Raw genomic sequence first — 23,269 nt, forward strand, 5'->3', positions numbered from 1 at the left:
ACTGTGGCTTAAGTGGTAGAGCACTAGCCTTGAGCTGAAGAGCTGAGGGACAGCGCCCAGGCCCAGAGTTCAGACCCCATGACTGGACCCTCCCCCCCAAAAAAAGCTTCAAACATTGATTACTTATTAGGGAAGACCATTCTGGTGCCTAAAACCAGGGGGAAAGCTCCAAGGTTACAAAAATGTAGGCTTGGAGTGTAATATGCTTTGCAGATCAACAACTTGACCTCCAGTGCAAAGGGCTGAATTTATAGTACAGCCCTCAGAATGAGCCCTGAGCAGCCATGCTGCCCAATCCGCGTTCCCCAGGGCTTCTCTTATGTGCTTTAGGGAAGTCATTGGTACTGGAGAAGCTCATTGATATCATACAGAATGGTGCTCCTTTGAATCAGGAGAATAAACATGCTTTTTTCAGTAGTGACACAGGGCTCATTTTTAGCAGGTGAATGTACTCACCATACCTGCCCCCCCCCTTTAAAAGATGGATCAATGAGGAATCATTCGTTGTTTTCAAGCCAACAATGAAACAATGACTTGCTTAAAAAAAATGATTCCACATTCTCTTTAAAGCAAAGCCTGTCAACCCAGCTACTCTGGCAGCTGAAATCTGAGCATCCTGCCTCAAAGATAGCCAGGGCAGACAAATTTAAGAGTTTGTTATCACCAAGTAACCAGCAAAACCTGGAGGCAGAGGTGTGGCTCAGGTGGAAGAGCACCAACCTGCCAAGCTATTCCTTTTTTATGAAAGATTTTCCAAATTGAACATACGTAATTTACACATTTACTGTAGTTTATTGGGTTGATTACTTTTGAAATAACATGAAGCCAAACCCATTTGTCTGAAACTTTCTCTTTTGTTCATCTAACTTTCTTTTTGTACAGTCAGGTCATTCCTTGTCAATTATTAGGGTTTCTACAGAATCATTTGTGAGGGTTCACCTGTGGTATTTTTATGGATAAAAACACTGTTCTAAGGCTTTTCTATACCAATAAATATTTTTACTTAAATATGATTAAATGTAACTTTAAAAATATAAATATATAATTTATAAATTATATTTATATTACACATGAGATTTAATATATAAATTACAAGTCATATATAAATATCAAATTTCTATAAAATATATATATAATTTATATATAAACTTGCATGAACCAATACATTTATATATAATCTATTAGTTTATATATGATTTATAAAATTTATTATTCATAATAATTTATTTATAATTACCTATATATAATTTTTATATATCATTTGTAATTATATATGTTATATAATTTATAATAATTTTATAATATATACTTATAAATACACATAAACTTATTTATACATGGATTGTATATACACATGTAGATGTATCCACCTATATCTATCTTATCTGTCTATATCCATCTATATCTATGTGTGAATTTGCTTTTAGAGATTCTCAAAACTAGACTTTCTCAATTAGGGTCTACCACTAAGAGACCAGAGGACAAATGGAATAGAACTGAAGACCCAGAAATGAACCCACAGACCTATAGCCACCTAATCTTCGATAAGGGAGTTAAAAAAATAAAATGGAAGAAAGACAGCCTCTTCAGTAAGTGGTTTGCAGTTTATTAGAAGGATCAGCCATTCCCCCTCTCCACAGTGAGAGGGTCCATAAGTTACCCAATTGTTATGCAAATGTACACTGCCCTGTGGCTACTTAAGCTACTTAGCTTGTGTATTCTTTCCTGACAATAGAGAGGACTCAGTGATTACTACTATTTCAAAGGAAGTGCTAATTGCAGTTCACCCCCTGTGGATCTCCCCTGGGGCTTCCTCCAATAAGGGTGAGTAGGAAGGTAACAAGGATTTGTTCTCTGTTCAAAGCCAGATTGGGCTGAGGGACAGTTAAGGGGGTGGTGGTAGAGTGACAGCCTGGAGTGAAAATCCCCAGTGAGAGCACCAGAGCACCAAGTCATTCTCTCTCTCTCTCTCTCTCTCTCTCTCTCTCTTTCTGTCTCTGTCTCCCCCTCCCTCCCCACTCAGAGATATATATGCACAAATAAATATGTAAACAAACAAACAACAGGATCTCTGGGATCCTCATGCCTGTTCTCCTAGAAATCTAGAAACCCAAGGTAGGAAGGAGTAAGGGTGCGCTCAGCCCCAGGGAGGCCTGACTCCAGCCTGGCCCATCCCTCGGACCCTGTCTCCAGGAAGTGCTGGCCCGTGGGTGCTCAGAAGGGCCAATGCCTGAGGTCTCTTTCTCGGCCTTGTTCAGACCAAGTTCCCCTTCTCCGTTGGCTGGGGTTTGCCCCAGCTTCCGAGCATCCTATCCGCCCCTAATGCACACACATGGCTGGCCCTTGGCAGGCGCTTAACCAAGCTCCCTTCTGGACTCCAAGAGTTCCTGCATTCTCAACACACCACACAGACAGGTCCAGCCTAGCTCAGAACAAAATCTGGTCTTCAAATTATGTTTTTGTTCACTCATTATTACTTTGGAAGGCTTATTTTGGGCTGATTTGAGTCTGCAGGTCAGTCATCAAAATACAATTCTTACTGGTCTGCCATCCCATCATCCCTAGTGCTAATACCTTAAATAAGAATAATAAAATGATCACAGCTAGTAAATTAACGTTGGTAAAATACTACTAAGGAAACTTGATTTTTAATAGATTTTGCACTACGTATTTTTCTGTCCCCCAAACACATCCAGGATTGTGTCATTGTGCTTAACTTATGATTCCTTAGTTTCTGCTTGATGTAAAGTGGCTCTTGAATCTTCCAAAAAGTGGCAGCCCACTACTGAACATCACACAACGTTCTTGATGGCAGCTCTACATGTTCTAGGGTGAGCTTCAGAACATTGGGCAAGAAAACCACATACATTAGGCCTTCCCCGTGCCAACCATCATAGAGGTCATGATCTCATTGTGATTTAATACCTCTCTTTAGACTTGATTATTAATTAGGTCAAGGAGATCAACACAGGATTTTTTCACTGGAAGGTATTTTCTCTTGGAATTCAGCAATATGGGATAATTAATTTGGGACAACACAAACCTTGGTCCATTTCAAATTTTTACATAAGGAATGTTAGCATCTGTAAGTGGATTTCATTTGCAGCCATATTACTGCATTATTGTATGTTTCCATATACAATGATAAATATATTACTATCATAATTACTTGATCTTTGTTCCCCATTTTATTTTTAATCATGCATATATGAGTTATACCTGTCAATATGAATTCCTAAATATTTATTTTTCTCTGGTGAGTTAACATACAGTACTAAAAATGGATAATTAAGTAACTTGTTCCTATTAGACATTAGAATGTGCTCCTTGCCTGACTGATTGCTTCTTTTGTTCCTTCAACAAATTCTTGCCATTTTTTGAGAATATTTTCATTTTCTTGACCGATAGAATAATTTAATATTCTCTTGGGCCCATGATTGGGACTGAAATAATTCTCCTAGGATTTCTGATAACTATTACTGAGAAAATGACTTAGAAACCAAAATCTGCGGGAGAGAGGTGCTTACAGCTCTCTGCATGACAATCTCACACCACTGGCTTCCATTACTCACACTCACCTCCACTTGTTGATGGCTTCTTTCCTCCAACAGTGAAAATTCGAGTTTGCATTATCTATAATAGATTCATATTTTATTTTAGCACACACAAAATTGCACATTCATACTCCTTTTAGAAACATATTTATTCACTAATCACAGTAATTGCTAACAGTGTTTTCTTTAGACTATCAATAGCTAAACAAATCATTGGTGACCAATGGGAATCTGCTAGGCCTTTGTTGGTTTATTTATTTGGCTTGACTTGACATGGGGATCCTGTTTGGTTTCACTCATCTGCTTGTTTTCTTAGGAGTGTGAATTCTCTGGCAGCATTGAGGAAGGTCGGAGTTAGGATAACAAGACCCCAGATGAGAGGGGGATTCTTGCTCTCGGTGTGGCTGCTGAGGCTTCACCACTACCTCAGGAAACCCTGCAAGGAATCCCACTGGTGGATGGCTGCCAGCCTCTGCCTGCATGTTTGTCTCTAGGACATTCTTTTGTTGGAAGCCGGTCTTCTGTGACTTGGTGAAGAGACCTGTTTTCTGGGTGGTGACTGGGTAGTGAGCTCACAAAAACACTTTCAGAAATCCACAGCTGCCATCAGTGCACTTCTGCTGCTGGTAAAGTCCCAGCCCCTGGCATTTGTTGCAACAGCCTGGCTGACCCAGGGCTCTTCCTGCGGTGGGACTGTTCCCAGGGCAGAGGCCTGTGTGGATAGACACTCCATGGCTTGGGTATCTCATACCTTTGTGGTGGCTGTCTCCAGATACTTCCTGCTCACCACTGGCTTCTACTCCATGTGGTTTTCCAAAAGCTGAGCTGTCCATTTCAAGTAAGCAAAATTATAAAAAGTATTATGGTATGGAGCAGGGTTTTGTCATTAAAACGAAGAAAAGATTATTTAGGCCAAGTTCAAAAGAGTTTGTTGCTGGGTGCAGGTGGCTCACACCTGTAATCCTAGCTACTCAGGAGACTGAAAGGTAGCAGTTCAAAGGCAGCCCAGACAGTAAGGTCTATGAGCCTCTTATCTCCAATTAACTACCAGAAAGCCAGCATTGGTGCTGTGGCTCAAGTAATAGAACACTAGCCTTGAGCAGAAAAGTTCAAAGATAGTAGTGTCCAGGCCCTCTCTGAGTTCTAGCCCCAGGAGCAGCACCACAAACAAAACAAAACAAAATACACAACAACAACAACATTTGCTATCTTCTAAACATTCAGAGTTTTAAATCTTATAACTACATTTATGAGTAGTTTAATTTTCATTTCTTTGATGTGTTTGTGTAGACTGAACTTTTTTTCATTCTATGCTGCTGTTTCTGAGACAGCTGTCTAAGAGCTTTATTGTCTGCCTTAGAGTCTCTTCTCACATTTGTCTAAAGTTGGTTACCTAGACATATGGAGGTCTTCCATTTTCCTACTTAAGAATTCCTCTATTCCGCCTCGTGTCCCTGTCCTCCTGTCCAGCACACTGGCCTGAAAGCTTTCCATGACCACACCTGTGGAGTTGGGCTGTAGTCTGTTCAGGTTTTCCTTTATTGCGTCAAGGTTTTGTGTTTGTCTCATAAGAACTCTGTAATCAACTTGTCAATTTCACTAAAATGCCAGCTAGGATTTTTATTAGGATGGCACTAAATATATAGGACAACCCAGAAACCATTGTCGACTGAACAACTTTTGATCTAGAGTACAAATACCTCCATTTATTGAGCTTCTCTCAGAGCCTCTCAGCCATCGAGTTCGATTTCATAAACAGTTGGCATCTCTTGTCAGATATAAATCTGACACCTGATACCTTAATTTTTATGAGTTTCACTTTTTGAGATTTCAGTCTGAAAATGTGTGGCACATAAAAATACAACGGATTCTTATACTGATGTTTTATTATGCGACCTTGTGAATCTTACTTAGCTTCTCAGAGAATCAGCTTTTTCTACATTATCATTTTGTGTTGACTAAAACCATTTTAGTAGTTTTATTTTTCAAGTTGGATGTTTAAACTTTGGTTGTTGTTTTGTACTTGGAATTGTTTGTTCTTTTACAACAATACCTTATTACTGATCCCAGAGAGAAAATTACGGTCTCGAAATATTAAGTGTTCAGCTGCAGATTTTTATGCTGATGCTTTGTAGATGGTCGAGGAAGTTGATTCTCAATTGGTTGAGAATCTTCTGTCAGAAACAGATGTTGAGTATTTGTCAAATGCTTTTTCTGCACCTGTGGAGGTGATTATGTCGCTATTCATGTTTGCTAACCAAATTGATCATATTAATTCTTCAATTATTTAAAAAGCCTCACATACCCTAGGAAAACAATGGCAATCAAGGTAGAAATCAACAGACCATGAGTCAGAAAAACAAGTGCAAATAAGCCCAAAATGTGTCATAAAAGTTTTTATCAATTAGAATAATTAAACCTTAGCAAGTTTGGCCAGAAAGGAAGATGATACAACTTACGAATATCGCAAATGTGAGAGGCCACATCAATAAATGTCTCAGCTCTTATGAAAATAGAACAAACTAGAGGAAGGGGAGAACACTAACTTTCTTAGAAGCTGGAATCACCCTGTTGCACAGTCCAGCAAAACTGAGAGTGGATTTCTTCACCAACTAGCTGCATACTTTTGGAGCCAAAGGGTAAGAAGTGAGCTGAGCTCCACACAAGGCACACTTTCTTTCCAGGAAATTGTAGCTGTTGCTGTTGTTTCCTCCCTGAAGAGCCTGGTTTTCCCTTCTGAGAGATATTAAGATTTGTGTCTATGCATTCCGTGGAAATTCTCAAGGTTATCACAAACTTGTTCCTAATGTCTCCGATTGCCTTCATAATCCACAATATTGGCATTTTCTGGTTTTTTTTCTTTTTCTCCTTTCACATGGAGAAAATAAATCAGTCAATATTATTTTATTTTACCAGTAACTAATAACATGTAACATGTTTTCTTTTAGATTATATTCACTATTTTTAAGTTACAGAGTGAATTTTACCTGTCATGTAAAGTGTTAAACATCCATGTGTCTTTTATTCCTTTACATATTTGTACTATTGATCCTAAGCTTTTAGAGATCTATATATTTTAATGGCATTGGCAGTTTGTCCCTAGTCTGTCCATTTATCTATATATTGAATATACATATATAATAAATATATATATATCCAGTTTGTCAATGGTCAAACTATATAACTTTGTTTAGCATATTGTCCATCATTATTTTATAAAAATTATGCAATCACTGTTATTCTCTTATTGTTTATTCTCTATTTCACTTGCTTATTAAAGTGGCAGTACTATGATACATGTATTTGTTTTTGTGTACGTGTCTTTTAAGGCAGAAAATTAGTTCATTTTGGCTTGTTTCTAGCTTGTGTTTGTTTTTTGATTTGTGCTTGGTTGGGTGTTTTGAGAGGCACCTCAGGCTCCCGAAGGCTGGGATTATAGTCGTGTATCCCAGTGTCCAGCATTTTGTGGAGGATTTGATTGTTTCTTGTCCTCGATGTTTTTGTACAAATCCTGGCAATTTTTTCACATCAGTATTATATCAATTTATTTAACTGTATGAAAACAGCTTTTCACCCTGTCTCAGAAAACTCCAACGAATTTATCGATAGACTGCAAGTATTAACAACAGAAAACTTTCCAGTTACATTACTAAGAATAGGGACTATCTTTCCACTTATTTATGTCTTCATTTTTGTGTTGTTGTGGGCCTGTAATGGGGTTTCAAACTGTTTCTTTTGAAATTGGTGCCTAGTTCTTTTAGATTTATTTCTCACTAATCTCTGATACTATGAGAGGAATTCTTTCTTCCTCTATTATGTACAATTTATTAGGCTTAGTATCCTTATGTGTAAGGTATCGATTTCATACATTATTTTGATTTTCTCCTGCCTCATCAAATTGTATTTCTGCATAACAGAATTGCCTCAGTGATGATCGTTTGTTTTCTGGTACCTTCTCCTACCATCTTCAAATTTTACTTTTTCTCCACGCATTCTCAAGCTCACACTAAATGTGTGCAAACAATGTGGGATAATAGCCATAGCCACACAATAAAGTGGAATTGCAGTTCCTGTGTCTCCTCTCTTCTTTTTGTTCATCTAAGTGGAGATTCCTCCAATATTAATCAGGAACTATCACGATCTCCTCAGTTCCTACTTCCTGGAGGATTTTGGAAGCAGCTGATCCCTGGCTGTTGGATATGTCTGTGATTTTTCTAGGTTGTTTGCTGGGCAGGCACTGGACTATGTGAGCAGGCCCAGCCCTGTCTGTTCAAGTTGTGTGTGGAACTGTGTGTGAGTCACCTGAAGAGGGAAGATTCACTGTGTTCAAGGATTCGCTCTCCATCCAGAGGGAGGAGGGGGCCATGCCAAAGCAGAACCCATCGTGAGGAGGGGAGGTAGTGTGGTGCTGTCAGGGGAGGGGTCAGGGCTAGGTACAACCCAAGGAACCAAGTATGGGACTCAGGACCTCCACCCTCCATCCAGGCCCCGCTCCAGTGCCTTAGCTCCAAAGTTACCCAAATTTCTGGACAATGGGTTACATCATCCAGCACATCCCCGTTCTCAAGACTCCAGTGCCTGGGGGAGTGAACTCACAGACCCATATGTGTTTACCAATCTCCTAGAGAGTGCTCAACACAACCAGCCCACCAACCACAATTAGCTAATGCCATACTTAATCATATGGGTTCTCTCCAGCTTTATGAATAAGCAGCATTACATTATTGAATTTCCTGATACTCAGTCCACTTTGCTTACTTCAGACCAATCTTACCTTTTCCAACTCCTGAAGTTCCAACAACTTCAGAGGAGTGGATAGATAGCTATGCATGAGTCTTCTTTAGGAACTGAGCAGATAAGATTGATTTTTTAAAATTGTTCTCAGCTAACTCAGCCTTCGAATACGAATACAGAGGCTGTGGAAAGACCTGGCTCTGTCTTTCCTGTGCTCCTCCTCATCTTCCCACATGAAGTCCAGATGAGTAGACAGATTTGAACTCTTGTCCCCATTACATGGAGCTTTCTCTAATCAGCGTGACCTAGACAGAGGAGGTATTTACCGTCTAAGAAGCAAATGTAGGATCCAAGCTGAACCTTCAGGATTAGTCTTGAAGAACAGGAAGAATTGTGGAATGCCCTTTCTTCTTCTTATTTTATGATTTTTATTATCGTTAAGTAGCTTCACAAAGGAATTTCCATTTAACAAGGCAGTTTATGACTAAAATGGGTCTTGATCCGTCACCCCTTTCCACATTCTCACCATCCCTCCCTATTACCCTTCCCTCACTCTTCTTAATTTCGTCAGATGTGCATTGGATTCTTCACTGCACTCTCCCCCTCATCTCTGTGTCCCTGTGTCTCCAAGTACCTGTGTCTCTATGTTTCCGTGTCTCCATGTCTCTGGTCCCTATGTTCCCCCTGCTCCCTGTGTCGCAAAGTACCCGTGTCTCTGTGTCTCTGTGCCTCTGTGTCCCAATGTCCCCCCCCTTGTCTCCCTGTCTCCATGTCCCTGTGTTTCCATGACCCCATGTCTCTATGTCCCCATGTCCTGTGCCTCGATGTCCCCATGTCTCCATGTCCCCATGTCCCCATGTCTTTGTTTCCCTGTGTCTCCATGTCCCTGTGTCTCCATGTCCGTGTCTCCATGTCCGTGTCTCCATGTCCTTGTATCTCCATGTCTCCATGACTTCATATCACCATGTCTCCATGTCTCATGTCTCTGTGTCCCTGTGTCTCCATGTCCTTTTGTCTCCATGTCCCGTGTCTCCATGTCTCTGTGTCTCCATGTCCCTTTCCCATCATTTCTTGAAAGAGAGAAGCAACTAAAGCTCAGGAAAGCTGCAGAGCCTCTCTCCAGGGCTCTCACTCAATGAAGCCAGGCTTACCCCAAAATTAGCTTCCGTGTGATTAACACGAACATCAGTGATTCAGAATTTTAATTACCGCTCCATTCTATAACTCCATCCAGTTTTATGTGACTAGCATTGACCAAGGAAGGGAAAAAAATCAATGTTTTTACTTAAAACAGCAAAATATCGATTTAAATAAACCAGAGTAGAGTAGCTTAACACAGGTGATTCCAGAAAGAAAAGTGGGAAGCAAATGCTTCTTTGCAGTTACTTTTTGGAACGGGAGCTGAAGAGAAGTTGGACTGCCAGCTCCCAGGGGAACAAGTGACCATTGGTGACCAGGTCTCCCTGTGCTTCTCAGAATATTGCTTCTCGCCGCATGGCTGTGCTGTTTATAAACAGCAGCGAGCAGTTTCCTCACTGACTTGTACATTCACTTATTGTCTTGGCTTCATGTGTCAGACTCCAAATTTTAATTTGTTTCATGTGATTTCCCCCGTCTTTGAATAAGGCAAGATTGAGTACGTAGATGTGTATGTATGTGTACAGCTCTGTTATCATGCATCGAGTTGTGTGTGCAAACACCCATAAATCATACTGACTGCATCTGTATAACAGTGTTACTACTACTTTCTATCTTTGCCACAGCCTTGCTGGTTTGTTTATACCCATCAGGGAAAGAAGATTCAACAACTTTAGATGATCTGATCATGTAATTTCTTCCCTCATATAAATATTACAGGTATAAGATTTTTGAGAAAACTGTGAAAATTACAAAAAGAAAATTACAAAAACAAACAATAACACAAGGAGCTAAAATGTCGTGATGACACAATACCATCACAACATAAAAATTGATGCAAAGGAGCCAAGTGTAGGGACACCTGCCTGTAATCCCAGCTTGTTGAGTGGCTAAGACAGGAGACTCACAGCCCAAAGAAGACTCAGGCCTGAGTCCTGAGCCCTGTTCTGATGTCTAAATGCCCTGTCTAAGGGCAGTGCTAGTCCAATTGACTGGGTTCTAGACTTGGCAACTTGCTTTTTTAAAAAAATCAAATATTGAAATAATTGTCTTCAAGACTCCGCTGTTCACAGTGAGTTTAATTGACTGTTTTTCATGGCTATTTTTGCCTCATTTACATGACAGTGTGGCTAGGCACACTACCACAGACTATTGTGAAAGCATCTGGAAGCTGATATGTTTGTCTTTAGTGAATTCCCTCTTAGTTCTTAATTATGATGGTGATGTCCTATTACCATATTTTAATCTTTAATGTGTCCTTTGTGATGTTTTAGCTATTCTCTTACTAATGGAAATATTAGTACTACTTCTATAGACGAGGATACATTTTAAATCATTTAATGAATAAAAGAAAATATTGTTTTCACATTATCCTTTGGGTTTCTTTTTTGTCTTTGTAGATGCATTTCTGATTAAAATTATTTTTATTCTTCTTGAAGAATTTACTTTAAACTTTCTTGATAACCAGTGTCTCACCATCAGTTTCTTGTATTTTTCCTAAAAGGTCTTTATTCTTTAGCTTGAAGTGATAACTAGCAGAGAGAGGATTATTTTATCACCTGTATTTGTTTTGTTGTTTTGGCTTGATTATGTAGACAGGCACTTGCTAGGTAGACTGTACTGGCTTGGAACTCGTGATATTCCTCCCTCAGCCTTCCTAGTGCAGGGATTGCAGGCTTTTCCCAGCATGCCTCACTTTAATTTCCCAGCTTTGTCCACTGTCAGTACCTCAGTACTTCTGTTATTCTGCCTCCAAGGTTTGTGGTGAGTTCCACTCCTGCTTTATTTCTAAGGAAATCAGCATTGCTCTCATCCGCCTGATGTCTAGACTTTTCCCTTTGTCTGTGTGGACAGTTTTTACATGTCATGGTGGGATCCCATGTGTTTGTTTTCCCACTTTGTGGTATTTTTTGATTTCCTGGGGTCATTATTCTAATGTTCATAAAGAATTCTAGAAAATCTCAGTTCTTTTTGCTTCAAATATTTCCTCTGCACTGTTCTCTCTTCTTTTGAGGCAAGGGCTGGGAAGGGGTCCTGGTTCAATTATTCAAGTGTTATTATTTTCTTATTTATTTATTTTATTATGTATTTATTATTCATGTGTTACTTATTTTGTCTTGTCATTGTTGTTGTTGTTGTTCGCTTGTTTGTGCTGGCACTAGAACCTGAACTCATGGCCTTATGCTCTTGCTTGGCCTTTTGCTTATGCCTGGGCCTCTATTTGAGTCACCCTGCAGTTCTGACATTTTGCTAATTAATTGAAGATAAGAGTCTGCCCAGCTGGCTTCAAACCTTTATCCTCTGGATCTTGGTCTCCCGGTAGCTAGGATTATAGGATGAGCCAGTGGTACCTGGCTTGTTCACATTTTTTTAATTATATGAAATATGTCTCAGTAGATCGAGCAGAGATACATTTTCTTATGCATACTGACAACAAATGTATTTCAGTTAAAACTATGACAAAGAATTTGAGAATCAATACTGAAGACTACAATACTAAAGCTAAAAAATTGTTTATAAAATTACATACAATAGTTTACCATGTTTAGCTTGTTTACAACTGATGATATTAAAAACTAAGATAATTTTCAAGGCCGGTGAATGCAGATGGAGTTTTGGCTTCAGAATTTGCCATGAAGCTATGGGACAAAAAAAAGATAAATAAATAAAATAAAATAAAAACAATACAAGCACTTACAGAAGGGTTCCATGGACCTGACTCTCAGGAGATTCATGGCCAGAAAGTCACAAACTGGGAGCAAATCCAATCAGGATAGCTCAAGACATTCAAGCAACTTAAGACCAATAATCCCATAGTTCCTGATGGGGAAGATCCAAGAAAGAACCCTTTCTGCCCTTCATAGTAGAAAGCTGTAAGCAAGAGAGCATAGGCCCAAAGTTCAAAACATGGTACTGAGAAAACAGTGCTGATGAAACACATTAACTTTGTTAGATATGTGTATATCTATATACCAATATAGATATATGCACAATATAACTTATATATGCAATATACACACAATATAACTTTTATATTGTATATACACAAGTTATATTGTGGTGTGTATATATATATATATATATATATAAAGATACACACACATATATATCACAAGTTCAAAATGTCCAACTCTATCATTTTTTTTAACCTTCCCATTTTTTTTTATTGTGAGAATACCATACAGAGGAGTTACAATTACATGGGCAAGATAACAAGTACATTTCTTATCAAGCATTGTTGCCTCCTCTTTGTTTGCCTTTCCCATCCCTTCCCATACTCCCCCCTCCCCCTATCCTGTCCTTCCCCAACCCCTCACCAAAGTTGTAAAGTTCATTTTTTGACTTAACTATAGAGGGAATTATCACCAATTCTCTGCCCTGTATTTTTTGGCAATTTTATTGTATAATGTTTAATGGAAGATTCATTACCAAATCATCACAGTGAAATCAATTTGCATGTTGAGCTATATCTATTCCCTGATTTTGTAAGAATTTGAGAAATAATGTCACAAAGACAGAAATGCTGATTTCCCACTCAGCAATGACAACAAACGATTTCAGAAAAGAAAAATGAACTGCATTAATAATAGTTACTAATTATGATCATTTAGTCTATTGAAATTTGATTGGCTTAGATTATAATTACACAAGCAAAGTTACAAGTAAATGAAAATTAGGATAGTAGCTAACAGTGTGAAGATTACATTGAACCAATAGTTTATACATAAATTCTACAATAATTTACAGTATTAAAGAATTAATATTCATTAATCTTTTGTGTTGGGATTATTTTTTTCAAAACAATGTAAATTGTATGTATTGTTCTTTACACACAGATTGTAAGATTCCAACTTGGTAATATGCTTCAGTGCTGATGGCTTACGCCTGTAATCCTATCTACTCAAGAAGCTGAAATCTGAGGATCATGGTTAAAAGCTAGCACAGGCAGGAAAGTCCATGAGACTATTATCTCCAGTGAACTACCAGAAAACCAGAAGTAGTATTGTGACTCAAAGTGGGAGAGTGCTAGCCTTGAGCACAAAGAGTTCAGGGATAGCGCCCAGGCCGAGAGTTCAAGCTCCATGACCTACCAAACATAAATAAATAAATAAAAATTATTTAATGGCCTCTTCTTTCTTCTTAGAGTTTCCAAATAATGAAATAACCCTGCCTTCTTACACGAAAGAAAGTATTTCCAAAAGTTATGAGCTCCTGACTTTCTGTTGTTTTTTCTTTTTTTCAAGGTTTGTGACCTTTTGGGCTCATCATTCATTTAATAAAATGAATTCTCTTTTATAGTGGTGTTAAGCCTTTGTGCTTAGAAAACCAGTGAACTTTTCTCTCATTGTCACACTGTTTTTATACATCTAACCTTCTTACAAATAAAATTGGTGGTGATATTTTGCATCTTCTTGTAAAAGAGGGAGCAGCAGAAGCAGCCAATGTTGCTGCTGGTTTCAGATGCTGGCATGCTCTATTAAAGGTTCATTGCATACTTGTGTGTAGGTGGCACTGAATAAAATGTCACTCACTGTCTATCAAATACTGCCACCCAGAAGCCTGCCCCGCACATGCCTGGTTGTTCTCAGCGAGTCTGCAAGAATATTGCTGTTTTCAGGCACACCTGTGGGTAGAGGAGATCCCCAAAGCATTATTTCTAAGTGAGTGCATTTTTTTATCTGGTTCTTTTCATCTGATAGCAGCATTTCTAATGCTTTTACAATGTTCTTATCATCTGTGCTAAGTTTTCTGTTCTGTCAGAGATGTTTGTGCTGGTACTGGGGGCTTGCTCTCTAGGGCGTAGAAATGATGGCAGTGTATGATGTTTGCTGCATCTGTCTCTCTCTGGTCACATTTCTTCCAGGTCTTGGAGGCCTACAGAGGAAGCTATTTCCAAATGTGCTTCTATCCCTCACTGGCATGCTGGTCTGTGATGCCTAGTTCGTGCTGACTCGTGAGAGACAGTGCTTCTCTAGTCCCTGCAAAGTGAACTGGTGGAAGTTTGAAAAATGTCTCTGACTCTAAGAGATGGGACTTCTAACACAGCATCCTTTCACAGAAAGCAACGCTTTCTTCATTCTGACATCATCATTCTGATGTCAGAATTCTGCCATCATCCAGTTTTGCTAGCCTCAGCTTTAGTCATCCATAATCACATGTCCTCCAAAAATCTGCAATGGAAAATTCCAGAAGAAAGGCCTTGCATGCTTTGAATTCCATGCCACTCTAAATTGTGTGACAAGGTCTTGCAGGCTGCTCTCCTTCCACCTGGGGTGAGAGTTTTCCTGTGACCCCTGCAGGTCTGCTCTGTGTACCACCCGCTCCATTGCCCAGGTCAGACCCAGGCTTAAGAACCTTAGAAAGCAGACTAACACAGAGTCACAATACCACAGCCACAAATACCATCAGCCCACGAAGCCAGACAGGTGATGTCCCAGCTCACACCACAAAAGAGGATGGGACAGTAACATGCCAATGTAAGATACTGTGAGAGACAGACAGAGATGCAGAGGGACAGAGACAGAAATAATCACAGTGATTTTATTACACTATGTCATTACAATTATTCTTTTTATTGATATCTAATATTCCTCTCTTCCTGTGCCTAATTTATAAATTAGACTTTATTACATGTCAGTGTGCATTTGCATAAGTATAGACTCTACAGGATTTGGTAATATCCAAGATCTCAGGCTCCTGTTCAGTATCTTGGAACATATTTATTGTAGCTAAAGGAAGACTTCTAAATTAATAACTGTAGCTAAAACCAAGGAGAGAAGCAACATTGGGGATATTCTTAAAGGATTAACATTAATCCTTGGAATGCATAAGGTTGTTTTATTCTAAGAAAAAGTAGTTTCCTAACCTATCTCTTTCAACTCCCTAAGTGAACGCACACCGGTGGGAAGTGAGTGTGTCAGTTAAAATTATTTCTCAGTGGTGACTTATCTAGGATTAAAGTGTTACATGGGCAGTATATATAAAGGGATGCAGGTAGAAAAGTGAGCAGTAACCATTAAGTTACCTTCCCCAAACTAAAACAAAAGCCGGGGTGTTGGTGGCTCACACTTGCTATCCTAGTGACTAGGGAGGCTGAGAGCTGAGGATGGTGGTTCGAAGCCAGCCTGGGCAGGAAAGACCTTGAGACTCTTATTTGTGATTAACCACCAGAAAGCAAGGAGTGGAGCTGTGGTCCAAATGGTAGAGGGTCAGTCTTGAGTGAAAAAATGAAGGGACAGTGTTCAGGCCCTGAGTTTAAGAGCCAAGACGGGCACATCACTCAATCAATAAAACAAAGAAGAAAGAACTGCCCAGACAAAAGCAGTAGGAGAGCACTCGGTGAGGGGCTGCTTGAGGTGCCTCAGGGCTGTGGTCTTCTCATAGCCCACTCTACAGACACAGAAAAGGGAGGATCGGAGTTTTCGTCCCTCAAATGTGGCACAGATAGACCGGTGTTTTCCCCCTCACGGGCAGGCCAAGCTCGGGGCCTCGTTGCTCATCACTGCTGTGTGTGGAGGAATTCATTCTCATGACTTCACTTGTCTGGCGGAACGGAAGTCCATCAGCTGAATAATGTCCCATTATTCAGTTGTCAAGATAAGACAACAAGAGAATTCGGGAAGGTTAAAGAACTTGTGTCAAATACACCCACCAGGGAGCAGTGCTTGGGAATCGGCTGTGCTTATTGTGTTCTGCACTCTGTAAGGGTCTCTGTGACTTCTGCTCATTGTCCCCCATGACGGAGCCAGAGGCCTGCGTTAGGCCCCGTGTCTCAGTCTCTCACATAGGATTACAGATAAATCTCGGTCTCACAGGGGCCCGGTGATGTCTGAGATATTTTCAACTATAGACTGAAGCAAACAACTACCTTAGTTGTTTTAATTTTTTTCCCTAAATTGCACATCATGTGCATGTCTTTCCCATCTTATTAATATAAATAAGGTAGCTACTGGTTGCACATTACTACTAGCACTCTAATTTGAATTATTATTCGTCATAGCAATTAGATTTCTAATGATAATATATCTAATAACATCAGAGATGTTAATGTGATAATTGCCAAATGATACAATAGGAAAATCACAGGAACAAACTTAGAAAAGACCCAGATGTTCAAAAAAGTTCCTGTACGCACTCATTTACCTTTAAAAATTAAAACACCTCCTCCTTCCTCTTCCTTTATGGTTCTCCAGGACAGTTGATGGGGTGAATGTGAGAGGTGGCAGAGGGGACCGGAGTCCCCAGAGCAAGGGTGACAGAAGCACACAACTCCAGGATGGGTGGGCACCTGCCTCATGCCAGCCTGTGGGGGTCCACCCTGGAGCCTACCTCCTATCTGCTTCAGGTGTGTGGGTTGCTTGAAGGACACTGGACACAGGCTGCTCCGGAGGCTGAGCTCTGAGGACCCCACTTTCCCTCCTGGCTGGAGAACATCATGCTAGGGATTTGCAGATTTCCAGGCCCACCCTGATTGGACGGGAGTTAGACGGCTCCACATCTCCCCTGCTGCACAAGTCTGTCTCGCAGCCCCTCCTGTGTCTTGCGAGAGTTGGGGCCAGTGTGTGTACAGTGTGTGTACAGGCGTGGTCTTTGTCCGATTTCTTGAGGGGACAATGAAGACCTAGAATCGTGGGCACAGCAGTCTGCCTGCAAGGAAAACCTTGTAATATGTAATATGTGATTTTACATATACTTGTATCCAGTATCTTAGATGACACTTCTGTGGGCTTCAGTAGGCTAGTCAAATAGGTTCATGTGTGTGCGTGTCTGTGTTTCTGTGTCTGTGTGTGTGTGCGTCTATGTCTGTGTGTGTATGCCTGTGTCCATATCTGTTTATGTGTTTGAGTGTGTGTGTTTCTATGTGTGTCTGTGTGTTTCTATGTGTGTGTGTTTCTGTGTCTCTGTGTGTTTCTATGTGTGTCTTTGTGTGTGTCTGTGTGCTGGTACTCAGGTTTGAACTCAGAACCTCACTCTCTTCCTCACCTTTTCTACTCAAGGCTAGTGCTCTACCACTTGAGCTGTACCTCCACCTCTTCAAATTTTTTTGCTGGTAAGTTGAAGGGAAGAGTCTCACAGACTTTCCTGCCCAGGCTGGCTTTGAATTCTGAATAGCTAAGGTGACAGCTCTGAGTCACCAGAGCCCTGCTGAGGTTCATGAGTTTTCAAAGGTTGACGAGCATGTCCAAAATTGCTTTTGTATTTTTCCAGTGCTGAAAGTGTCATGCTTGCTTGACTTGCTTGCTAGCCTAGTGCTCTCCCACCTGACCCATGCCTCTGGCCTTGCTTTTTGCTAGTTTTTTCAGAGGTGGAATTTTATGAACTTTTCTGCTTGAGGCAGCTGAGAACCATGTTTCTCTGGATTGTAGCCTTTGAGTAGCTCAGATTAAAGGCAGAAGCCATCAGTGCTTGGCTGTTCTTCTTTGGTCGCTCACTTGAGACAAGGCATGAGAATCATTTAAATAGTCAAAAAATGGGAACTAATTTTTTAAATTCTTCTAATGCTGGATACAGACCCGTGGGACCATACTTCGAGCAAGAGCTACACCAATCATTCACATCACTAGGTCAAAGTTCGGTATTACTCTCAGCTCTATTTAGACCTGTGAGAAAGCTTCAGAAATGTCCATGCTTGATCAAGAAGAAAGACTTGTGTTGTGTTATACAGCAGAGTCCTGGGCACCGCCACAGCCTCCACCCACGCACACTTCATAGTAAAGCATTGTGAATGTCGCTTGAGTGACGTTCTTTCTCCCCATTCTGGTCTGCCTGCCAAAGCTCCCATATGAACCTGGAGCCTGATGGTGTGCACCCCCACACACTGCTGATATCATGCAAGCCCACTGAGACTAGACTCGCCTCATCAAGAAAAATGCAGCCCCTAAGATACGCCTTGGCAATGGCTCAGACCTACAAAAATCTTTTATTTCCCATAACTTTTGTTATAAAACTCTTTCCATAACGTACTAAAAGCGCGAAGATTCTTGTTTGTTTGAATCTTAACTTTATCCCCTTTCTCCATCTTAATAATGTATGATCCTTTCATGTATTTTGCCCAAGCCCATTGCACTTATTTCTTCAAAGACGCTTCTAAGGTTTGGTTTGGAGTGACAGGTCACACCACCAGCTTTCCTGGCTTCCTCCACCCAAATCTGTTGGCCTTTAACTGAGTCTCTCCTCCAACAAAATCTGCCCTGCTCCAATGAATCTTTAATTATCCTGCTTCCGTTTCCTTTTTCTCTCCATGGGATCTGCCATTTGCTGTTTCCTCCAAGTCTATAATCCTTGGGAATCCGCATGCATTATTATACTAGTTGTTCATTTGTTTAGTGCTTTTGATCACCATAACCCTCTGTTAATCTGGAAGAAGGACACAAGTGTGGCAGACACCGAGGACAGTGACTTTGTAACGATGAGGCATAGTCAGGGCCCTGCTCTGAACATGGCGGATGGCTCATCCCTTTCCTGTGTCTCCTCCAGGCTCAACTTCTTGGTATTCTTTTATTCAAAACCAAACAACATTTCTATTAAAAAAAATAGTTCATGAAAAGAAAACGTAGCCTGGCACTGTTGCTCTTATTTTAATAAAAAGCAAGAAGAATTTTCTGATCCTCATCGCTTTTATGTACTTCTTGGGGAAATATTCTTTTGAATGTTGACAGCATGAAATTGCTTCAACACTCAAGTCTTCTTTCTGCAGATTATATCTATGGATAAATCGGCAGTTCTGAATAATTCTTTTTCTGTAGCAAGTACTGGGGAACAAGTCTTCCAATTTGTCTGGATCTTTATTTGTGACACTAAGTGAGGTAATTCAGAAAAATCACTCACAGTAACCACTCCTTAAGATCTCCAAGTTTCTTATGTGGAAGCATTGAAATCCTTGCTTCTTACTTTCCTTTTCTCTCTTTATTATTCACTTCTTGGAATTTAAGTATAAATGTCTCCGCAATAGGGTAAAAATATTAGATCTTTTCTTCTTTTAAAAAAATATAATGAAGTTGTTCTATAAAGGGCTTTCAGTTCAGCCTGCCGGTTCATGAGCAGAATGCAACTTGCTCAAGGCCACCCCTTTATTGTTTTCCCCATCTCCCTCAACCTGCTCTTCCCCTTAGTCCCCCCCCATCTCTCGCAGCCCCCTGCCCACTTCCCTCTATCCCCCATCTTCCCCAGCCTCACCCCCCCAGTGACTCCATGTTCACACGTGTGCGTTGAATATTATAGCTGCTGCATTATCCCTCCCTTCTTCTCCATACATAGGTCTTTTACATGAGTGTGTCCAGGAATGTGTATTAAAGTTGAGAACATCTGTGAAGAAGTTCTTTGGCTCTGGTCTCCGAAGGTAATTGAGAAAAGCAAATGGCACATTGTCTTATTTGAATACGTAAGCATATGAAAGGTAGTGGACTATTATTACTCACTTTTTGTAGAGGACAGACCTGAGCCTTTGGGGTTAACAATTACTCTCTTTCCAGTCAACCAACTCATTTACCTTCCATTAAACTCATGGGGAAGGGCTGAAGATGTGTAAGTAAATAACACCAGGGACAGATGGGGCCAAGGTGGCCTGGATCTGCAGCCCTTACTACAAGGAGTTCAGGGCGTACCTGAGCAATATGGGGGGGCCTGCCCCCACCTCCGCCCCCAAACAAACAACAACAACAACAACAACAAGCCATCTCTACATAGAGGGGAAGACTACAGACATAATGATACACTAATAATTAAATATGAGATATAAAGAAATACGGGAAATCACAAATATGAAAATACAAGACAGATATGAGGGTCAGAAGAGAAGAAGGACGAGGAACAAGTATGTCATTCAAATGAATGCTCTCTAAACCTGCATCCAAACCAACGTCAGCAGAGCAGAGATTAATGGAGCAACCACAGAGATTTCTCTGCAACTAGGCTTCTCATCACTGAAACAAAATACTGTGGATGATGAATTCACAGAGGAAAAAAAGTGTTCCTCTTGTTCCCGGTCCTGGAGCTTTCCTTTCCTGAGTGACTCACCCATTGCTTTGGGCTCCCAGCAAGGAAGGCTAGAACTTATGGCCGAACAAAACTGCTCGGCACACAGCCAGAAGAGAACCCAGCAGAGATGGTGCTCCTGACCCCCCAAAACAGGCATACCCCCAAATGATCTAAGGACTTCCGCCCTCGGCTGGCTTGTGCTATGGGAGTGAAAGTGTGGTCAACATCTCATGACCATGCCTGTAGTACCTGTGCATCTGGACACATGGAATGTCCAGATCCAGGAGGAGAAATGGCACAGAAAAAGGCTTCATTTGACATTGAAAAGCAGCAGGCTGGGTTTAAAGTAGCTCTGGTTTGTGATATGCATGGGCGAAGGAGCTGGGTTGTAGAAATAGTGTTTTCCGATGTGGATCTTTAAACACAAGGGTTGAATTCCAATATTCTCCTAAGCCTGAGAGTTTTCATCAAAATTTTTATGGCAGGGAGGATTTTTGAGCCCAGAGAGGCATGATTTTATGATTCATTTGGGTTTGGGTTTGTTTTTTTGCTTTCAGATAAGATCATTTGTTGTTCACAGGCTGAGCCTCAAACTTAAATCCTCCTACCTTGCCCCCCCCCCCAGTTCTAAGACTGATACAGGCGAGAACTATACTGCTTTGGAGAGTTCTTCAATCAGCACCTGGGGTATGGTTAACATGGAAGTCACTTGTTGAAGTCGACAGGTCAGCAGGATTCTTAGAGTATGTATAAGGTGTCCCTGTTACAGTTTCAATACCACCCCCAAGGAAATTCAACATTCCACCATCATCTTCTCCCATCTCCGGATAAACACTAATCTTTCTGTACAACACAGGTATTTATATAATTACTTAGACTGTTCAGTTTGTCTCTTCACTGTGCAATAGTACAATTAGAACAAAGGGAAATTCCGGGCATTTAGCAGACACAAATACACATTTTGGGACATAAATGCATGGATTCTATAAAGAAAGTGATTATGAGATTTGCTTTGAACTGTAATGGAAATAAAGCCCCAGTCTTCCTGTTCTCTCCCAGCAATCAGTGAAGTCTCCTGTGGCAATTTAGAGCCATACTGACAGAGAGGGTAATATATTCATTGTGCATTAAATACCAAGTGACATACAATTTCCATCTGTACTTTTTCTTTCACTTGAAGAACAATTGTGCTTTGACGTCAATGTTCACTAGAAGTATTGTAAATATAGCTTCTTTTAAAAAATATTTTTCTATAAAATGCCCACGGAGTGTTTGTCATGGCATAAATCCAGCTCACTAATAACGATAATGTCTCAGTAGTGAGCACACCATTTTCTAGTTATATTCAGTATTTCTTGTATTCTATAGGGAGGATTGAATTTAGACACCCCCCTCCTTCCAGGTCCTATTTTAAGGGTAAAACTATTATTTCCGTGAGTTGTTTCCCATGTACATTCATTTTATCGGGTTATTTTTCATGCAGACACCGTGTGCTGGCGTGGACATTCGTGGCATGTGCTGGGCTGATCTTGCGGCTCGCTGCCCGCAGTATCTCCCAAAGCACATGGGGCTCCTTCGAGCCTCAGCACAGGGACACATGGCATGATATTCTTTAGCTTCACGGCTTTCTTACAGCACGTGGGTCCTCTCTCCCGTGAAGATGAAAGCTGGAAATCCTACAGGGCCCAGGAGTGGCCGGTACATTCACTCTAAGGGCCAGCCCACACCATGGCTGGAGATGCTGCCCGCTGCCCACACACAGAACCCCTGCCCACAGGCCCCTGTGGAAGAGCAGACCCAGTCCGGACAGAAAGGCGCTCTGAGGAGCAACCTGAAACATTAGGCTTTCAAAGTGTGGTGTTCTCTGACTGAAATATCCTCAATTACGAAACCTTACAAATGTGTGTGTGTGTATACATGTATATATATATATATATATATATATATATATATATATATATATATATAATGTGTGTGTGTGTGTGTGTGTGTGTGTGCGTATAATTTTTATGGTTGATTGTGAGGACTGAACTCAGGTCCTGGGAGCTGTCCCTGAGCTTCTGTGCTCAAGGCTAGTGTTCTACAGCTTGAGCCATAGCACCATTTCTGGCTTTTTCTGAGTAGTTTATTGGAGATAAGAGTCTCCCAGGGACTTTTCTCCTCGGCTGGCTTCAAAACATGATCCTCAGATCTCAGCTTCCTGAGTAGCTAGGATGACAGGCCTGAGCCACTAGTGCCCAGCAAACCTTGTATTTCTGTACTCTTCCTGATTACACTGAAATGAATCTGGGCCGTGTTTGGGTGAGGTGTGGTCTTTGTTGTTTTATAGAAAGAGCCTCCTTGCTTCGGTCTTTGTCATCTTTTGTGTTTTAATCTCACTGTCTGAGATGGACAGGGTCATCTAAGGTAGAAAGTGTGTGTCACTCACCGAGCAAAATCTGGAAGGCCTTGGAATCAAGAGCAAAGGCATAATTAAAAGGAGGAAACACTTTGTGCTGCATTCATAATTCCTCCCCTTGTAATAGAGGCAATTCTGTCTTTATCTACAGCTTGGCTTCCTGAAGCCCTCAGGCAGACATCTGAGCTGGGGCTGGTTTTGAACCTTATCACTGGAGAGCAAAAGCCCTAGCCTTTGGCAAGAAGGGAGGAGTGAGGATTAAATCTTCAAAATAGCTTCAATTATAGCAGCCGGATTAGCATGTAGTATTTCTCTCTGTGTTCTCACATGGGTTTAAGATCTATTGCTTTACTTCTCCCATGAAGTCTTCAAGTGTCTGTCTCCTTTCAGAGGAGAATGGCGTTACCCTTCATTAGAGCTCAGGAGGTCGGCAACACAGTCTGGTTTGGGGAGAGTCTCCTCAGCCAGG

The sequence above is a fragment of the Dipodomys ordii genome, unplaced genomic scaffold, assembly GCF_000151885.1.
Source record: "Dipodomys ordii isolate 6190 unplaced genomic scaffold, Dord_2.0 Scaffold152, whole genome shotgun sequence".
Taxonomy (NCBI): Eukaryota; Metazoa; Chordata; class Mammalia; order Rodentia; family Heteromyidae; genus Dipodomys; species Dipodomys ordii.